The 6545-nt window shown below is 41.9% G+C and overlaps 1 pseudogene; it reads left to right on the plus strand.

Annotated features, from left to right (window-relative positions):
* The first annotated feature begins 3316 nt into the window (after positions 1-3316).
* LOC118678769 lies at positions 3317-3632 on the plus strand (annotated as a pseudogene).
* The last annotated feature ends 2913 nt before the right edge of the window (positions 3633-6545 follow it).

Raw genomic sequence — 6545 nt, forward strand, 5'->3', positions numbered from 1 at the left:
TATCCACTGAGCCAAATCAGCCAGGGCAAGGGTTCATTTCTTAAATGAACATTTCTTAAACACGTATAGAACATCTTGTTATATAAGAAAGAGTCGCCCATTATTCTCCCCATTTAATAGAAAGGGAAATAAAGGCCAGTTGCATGATTTCTGAAAATCCTTATTATGTAATGGGGGCATGGAAAATTCCTGAGAAATCACCTATAAAATGATTTAACTACTATTGTGCTGTTACTTATCAATGCAGGAACAGCATCAGAAAATCTGCATCTTTCAATACTTTATGGAATATAAAATTGTGGAAAGAAAACACCTTTTCCACCACTTCCCTTCTGTGGATTTTCTTCTGTGTCAGTTGTAGGATGGGATTGCGGACCACTGTTCACAGTTCCAGTGTGATCCTGGGCATCTCTACAGCAGGGCCTCTCGGAACAGGAAATGTCTAGGCGTGGGGGAGGCCCTCGGGACACTGAAAAAGCAGACACAACGTGAACTGGTCTGTCACGTTAGGCTTTCTCTCTTACTTGTAGTCATCTGGTTGGAAGATCCTTCTTCCAGTCAAGTATCTGTCTATTTTTATGTTCATAAAACACTCTCTTCAAAAGTCAACCTTCAAATACCCTTGACGTTAGAAAGGCAAAAAAACCATGCTATTGTTCACTTAGATGACACACCACTTCCCAATGTTTGCCCTAATCTGCTAATAGCCAGCGGCAGGTGGACACAGTCGAAAGAATTCCCACGAGAGCCATTTTCTCCTTTGAACAAGATGGAAATGGCACTGGATTAAGCTCAAATATTGTCTGTGACTGTAGCATATAAAGACGTTAAATAGTTAATGGTACTGTAATGACTACCCTTGCAACTATTACTATCTCTTAAATTGTATCCCGATAGCTTAGACCCACAGCTTGCTAAGAAAATATAGTGTGAAAGGGTCAAGAGCATAGCTATGTCACTGTAGATTTAGTAATCCACATGTGATTAGTAATTCATTCAGAGAGTCCAATTAAAAAATGTATAAAACAGGCAAAAATGACTGTGTTTGCTTCAATCATGGTTAATCACACAATTCTTCAGTATGGACCATCACAGCCATCATGAGACATGTATGAAGCCCCAATGGCAGCGATGGAAGCAAATGCCTCTGAGAGATACAAGGCAATCATTAGCCATAAATAATTTCTATGAAAATTCACAACTGAATAATTGCCACACAAGATGACTTTAGGAATAAAGTAATGGGTAATCTAGTACCATATATCTGAACATATAGAATAGAAAATGCACAAATCTTGAACAATCTTATCTAATAAAAGAGAAACATGGTAATTAGCGTACAACCGCTACCCTTCCCATTGGCTAATCAGGGTGATATGCAAATTAACTGCCAGCCAAGATAGCGGCCAGCAGCCAGGCAGCTTGAAACTAACATGAGGCTTGCTTGCCTCAGTGACAGAGGACTCCAATGTTCCCCATCTGCCTTGCTGGCCTCTGAGCTTGCAGTTTGAAACATTGTAACAAATATAGAAGCTAAACAAAACCCCAGAAACCTGCTTGCAGCAGCAAAGGCCTCATAGCTGGAGCCAGAGCTAAAGCTGGCCCAGAATAAAAAAAGAAAAGAAAAGAAGGACAGGTTGGGAGCTTCAGTCACCCACCAACCTGAAAACAGCCCTCAGCCCCTCACCCAGACTGGCCAGGCACCCCAGTGGGGACCCCCACCCTGAAGGGTGTGTGACCAGCTGCAAACAGCCATCATCCCCTCACCCAGGCTGGCCAGGCACCCCAGTGGGGACCCTGACCCTGATCCAGGACACCCTTCAGGGCAAACCAGCCAGCCCCCACCCATGCACCAGGCCTCTATCCTATATAGTAAAAGGGTAATATGCCTCCCAGCACCGGGATCAGCGAAGCTGAGAGGCCTCCCGGCACCGGGATCAGCGTGACAGAGGGAAGTGCCCAAACCCCCTGATCACCCTGCGGCTCCCTATCCACCCTGCTCTGTTCGTGACAGGGCAAGGCGCCCCAACCCCCTGATCAGCCCTGCTCTGTGCCTGATAGGGGGGAGCTCCCCAACACCCTGATTGCCCTGCAGCTCTGTGTGTGACAGGGTACAGCGCCCCCCCCCCCCCCATGGGCCCTGCTCTGTGTGTGACGGGGTAGAGCCATAACCTCCCATCGGCCCTGTCCTGAGTGTGACAGTGGCGGCGCCCAAACCCCCTGATCGACCCTGCTCTGTGGGTGATAGAGGGCAGTGCCCTAACCCCCCCCCCCCCCCCCCCCCGCCACACAGGCCCTGCTCTGTGTGTGATGGGGTAGAGCCATAACCTTCCCATCGGCCCTGCCCTGAGTGTGACAGTGGCGGTGCCCCAACCCTCTGATCGGCCCTGCTCTGTGGGTGATAGAGGGTGGCGCCCAAACCCCCTGATCCGCCCTCTCTGTGTGTGACAGGGGGCGGTGCCCCAACTCCCCTATGGACCCTACTCTGTGAGTGACAGGGGGGAGCTCCTCAACCCCTTGATTGGCCCTGCTCTGTGCATGACAGGGGGGAGCTCCCCAACCACCCTGATGGGCCCTGCTCTGTGCGTGACAGGGGGCAGCGCCCCAACCCCCTGATTGGCCCTGCTCTGTGCGTGACAGGGGGTGGTGCCACAACCTCCCCATCGATCCTGCCTTGAGTGTGACAGGGGGCGGTGCCCCAACCCCCCAATCGGCCCTACTCTGAGTGTGACTGAGGGTGGCATCGCAACCTCCCAATCCGCCCTGCTCTGTGCATGACGGGGTGGTGCCCCAACTCCCCAATCAGCCCTGCTCTGAGCCCGACCAGGGGCTGCACCTAGGGATTGGGCCTGCCCTCTGCCACCCGGGAGCAGGCCTAAGCCAGCAGGTCGTTATCTCTCAAGGGGTCCCAGACTGCGAGAGGACACAGGCCGGGCTGAGGCCCCCCCCCCTCCCCCAAGTGCACAAATTTTTGTGCACCGGGCCTCTAGTAGGTATTATAATACTGATGAGATTATAAATTCATATAACTTGTCCAGTCATAAGCCAATAGACACAACACATGTTCTTAGAGTTTATAAAACCAATATTTTTGGAGAAGTAAAATCTCCAAAGTTCTGCCTCTGAAAAAACATCACAAAAATAAACAAGATGTTAGTTTTCACCAAGGAAACATTAAAGGAAAAAGCATAAAAATAAGACATTTTGGTAAGTCTCTGGCTTCATACAGATATTTAATGACAATTCATCTGATAGTATCTTAAGAATATTTTTTGCTTGTTTCCCTTCCCCAGGCAGCCATTGAGCGGCAGCAGCCATGGCTCAGCACTACCCCATGGCCATGGGCCTCAACAAGGGCCACAGGCGACCAAGGACGTGAAAAAGCTGAGGCACAGCCGCTGCGGTGGGTGCCTCTCCGAGTGCATCAAGTTGGTACAGGACATGATCCGGGAAGTGTGTGGCTCTGCCCTCTATGAGAGGAGCACCATGCGCTATTCAAGGTCTCTAAGGACAAGAGGGCCCTGAAGTTGATCAAGAAAAGGGTGGGGACACACAGCTGTGCCAAGAGGAAGAGAAAGGAGCTGAGCAATGTCCTTGCAGCCATGAGGAAGGCAGCAGCCAAGAAGGCCTGAACCCCATCCCCTGTGTAATAAAACCTGTTCAGAAAAGAAAGAAAGAAAGAAAGAAAGAAAGAAAGAAAGAAAGAAAAAAAAAAAAAAAGAATAAAAAAAAGAAAGAAAGAAAGAAAGAAAGAAAGGAAGAAAGGAAGAAAGAAAGGAAGACGAAAGAAAGAAAGAAGGAAAGAAAGAAAGAAAGAAAATAACATATTTTGCTGACAATAATAGTTATTTAGTACATATCGTTACACATTTATAGCTGTTTCAACCAAGGAGTAGTTGTAATAAAAACATAAAAATATGGAATACAGCATTTCTGATGTCTTCAAGGAAATTAGAACAGATAAAGTCTTTATTATAGAGCAGAGAATTGATTTTAAACTTGATGCCTTATTAAATCTTTATTATCTCTGCTCTATGTTCTGAATGAAAAGTACAAATTAGGGAACTTTGGAAAATAATCTGAGTAGTACAATACATCTTGTTACAAAACACTGTGTTTGGTGTTTAATATAAAGTAGGACATGCCATAGTTACCAAGGAAGATGTTAAGTGGTCCTATTCAATTGGAAAAGGAAAGAAAAAATAAAATAATTCTGATCATGAGGATAAAGGCTTTCCTGAGGCAGCAGGATTTCCAGAGCATAAAACAAGGGAAAGTAGAGACTGTAAAACAGGAGTGAATAACAAACAACATTTGATAATCAATTTAGATTAAAAAAAATTAGTAGAAGAGGCTGTTTGGTTTTTCTTCAGTAGAAAGATATTTTTTTTAAAGAGATTTTTAATTATATGAATATGTATGAGGGATAAAATAAGTCATTATTTTAAAATCAAGTGATATAATAAATATGAAAACCCTTTGATAAAAGAGAACTGAACATGTTCTTTTTTATCAAAGTACTTTTCCATGATATTTTGTATTTATCAAAATGCTTGTTTTGCTATTATTTATAGTGTCAATAATGTGATGCTGGGGGTTTTGACAATAATAAGTTATGCATATTTAACATATACTTGCCATTAATGTTAAGACCAATATAAAATTTAACTTTTCTATTAGAATTTTTGATAAAGGTATTATTTCTCTGTATATGCTTAATTATGCAATTGCTTTCTGTTTTTGCTCAAAAAGTGTATTAATTTCAATTAGTAATTTAAAAAAACTCTTTTTACCTGCTGGATAAAAATTAAACCTAACCCTAATCTTAATAATTTTATAGTATTCCAGGGAGGTTTTCTAGCATAATTTATTTTACCCCCCTTTTATCTTAGGAAAATGAATATGTGGATAATTGTTCACTGTCAATAATCTATGCCTGTAAAAAGTACTGCAGCTAAAGCAAATGGACTAGTTGATGGAGAAAGTCATTTGCAAATTCAAATTTAAAAATTTACTTAACCAATTAAATAAACCCCATTGCTTTGATTTACAATATTTGATAGAAACATAGGTATTTGTTTAACTTTTAAAGTCAGTGTCAATATCATATTTTATCTATTTGAGACTGTGATTTCTTCTCCTTACTATTTCTCTAAGAAATAAAAAAGTATAAAATGGATCTTATATGTTAATATACTAAATTTCTTGTTTTGACTCCTGACTAAGCCTCCATCTTTTTTTTTTTTTTTTTTTTTTAATTTTGGAAACCCTAGAGACTTCCAAAATATATAATTTAAACACATTTGCACATGCTTTTACTTCCAGGTGAGAAATGAAACAGTATTACTGAGAAAATTATTAGAAATATGAACTACATCTCAGTTGTGATTGCCTTAAAATCAATATCCTTTTATTTGAACAAACAGCAGCAAAAATCATTAAGGTAGAACCCTAGCAAGGCAGGTTAAATTACAGCTCAATCGTGAATTTGTTAGATCATTTGGACAAATTGTTTCAACAATTTCCATTTCTGCCTCTTGTAAGTATAATAAGCATAATCATCCTTGCTGGAAGCCATGACATTGAAGAACATGTTTTTGGGAAACTTTCCAGATTCTCAGGTATCTATTATAAAAGAGGAAAGATACTATTTACAAAAGTACTATCTGTCAAGAGACAAATTTTATCACATATACTTGAAGTCATGTCCTTATGGCTATGTGGGTAGCATTCACATAAAACTTCAGAGGAACAGATACTTCCTGAAATAAAATCTAGAGCAGGCTTTAAAAAGTAATCAAGACCCCGAGGAATAAAGCAGATGAATTGATTTAAATGCCTGAATCCTCAGGATTCTTATTTATTCCACATAGTATCTAAAACATGCCAAGACCGTAAGTTCTTTTGTTGGTCTTGCTTTAGATTTCCCCAAGGGAAAAAACACTCAAGAAGCAAAATTCAATTTAGAAGTAGCTACACCGAGCGCCGGGGACATGACTGGTCATGTTAACATGCTTGCCTGCCTCGGCCTTGCGCTAGCCCCCTGACCGCCCTCCTCGCCCCCAGTGGTCGCAGGGATGGCGTTTCCATGGCTATCATCCGCTGCTCCGTGCTCCTGCAGCCTATCAGGCAAAAACCCTCCGCTGTTTCCGAGTAATAGAGCGCTTGCAAAACCACATAATTATCTTTCATAGCTTCAGTTTTCCAAGAATTTGACCGCTAGCAAAAACAGCCATTTAACTGTTTTCATAAATAATTTTATTCAAGTGTATTATTTTTAATGGTTTTTCAGATATTATCACATCTGCTACCCCTTCCTTCACAATGGACATATTTCCATTAGGTTTTTCTTTTTTTTAATTTAAATCTGTTTTAAATCTTAGCTAACAAGATACTAACCATTCCTTTTATTTGAATGTTCAAGACAGACAAACCCCTGTGAAGACACACAGCTGGCTGAAAGTACACCATCAGGTGGTCATACCACAGGCAGCAACTGTTAAGAAATACTGGAGGTTAAAAGGAAACTCTGCTTTTCAGATTCA

The sequence above is a fragment of the Myotis myotis genome, unplaced genomic scaffold (genome assembly GCF_014108235.1).
Source record: "Myotis myotis isolate mMyoMyo1 unplaced genomic scaffold, mMyoMyo1.p scaffold_m19_p_1, whole genome shotgun sequence".
NCBI classification, from domain to species: domain Eukaryota; kingdom Metazoa; phylum Chordata; class Mammalia; order Chiroptera; family Vespertilionidae; genus Myotis; species Myotis myotis.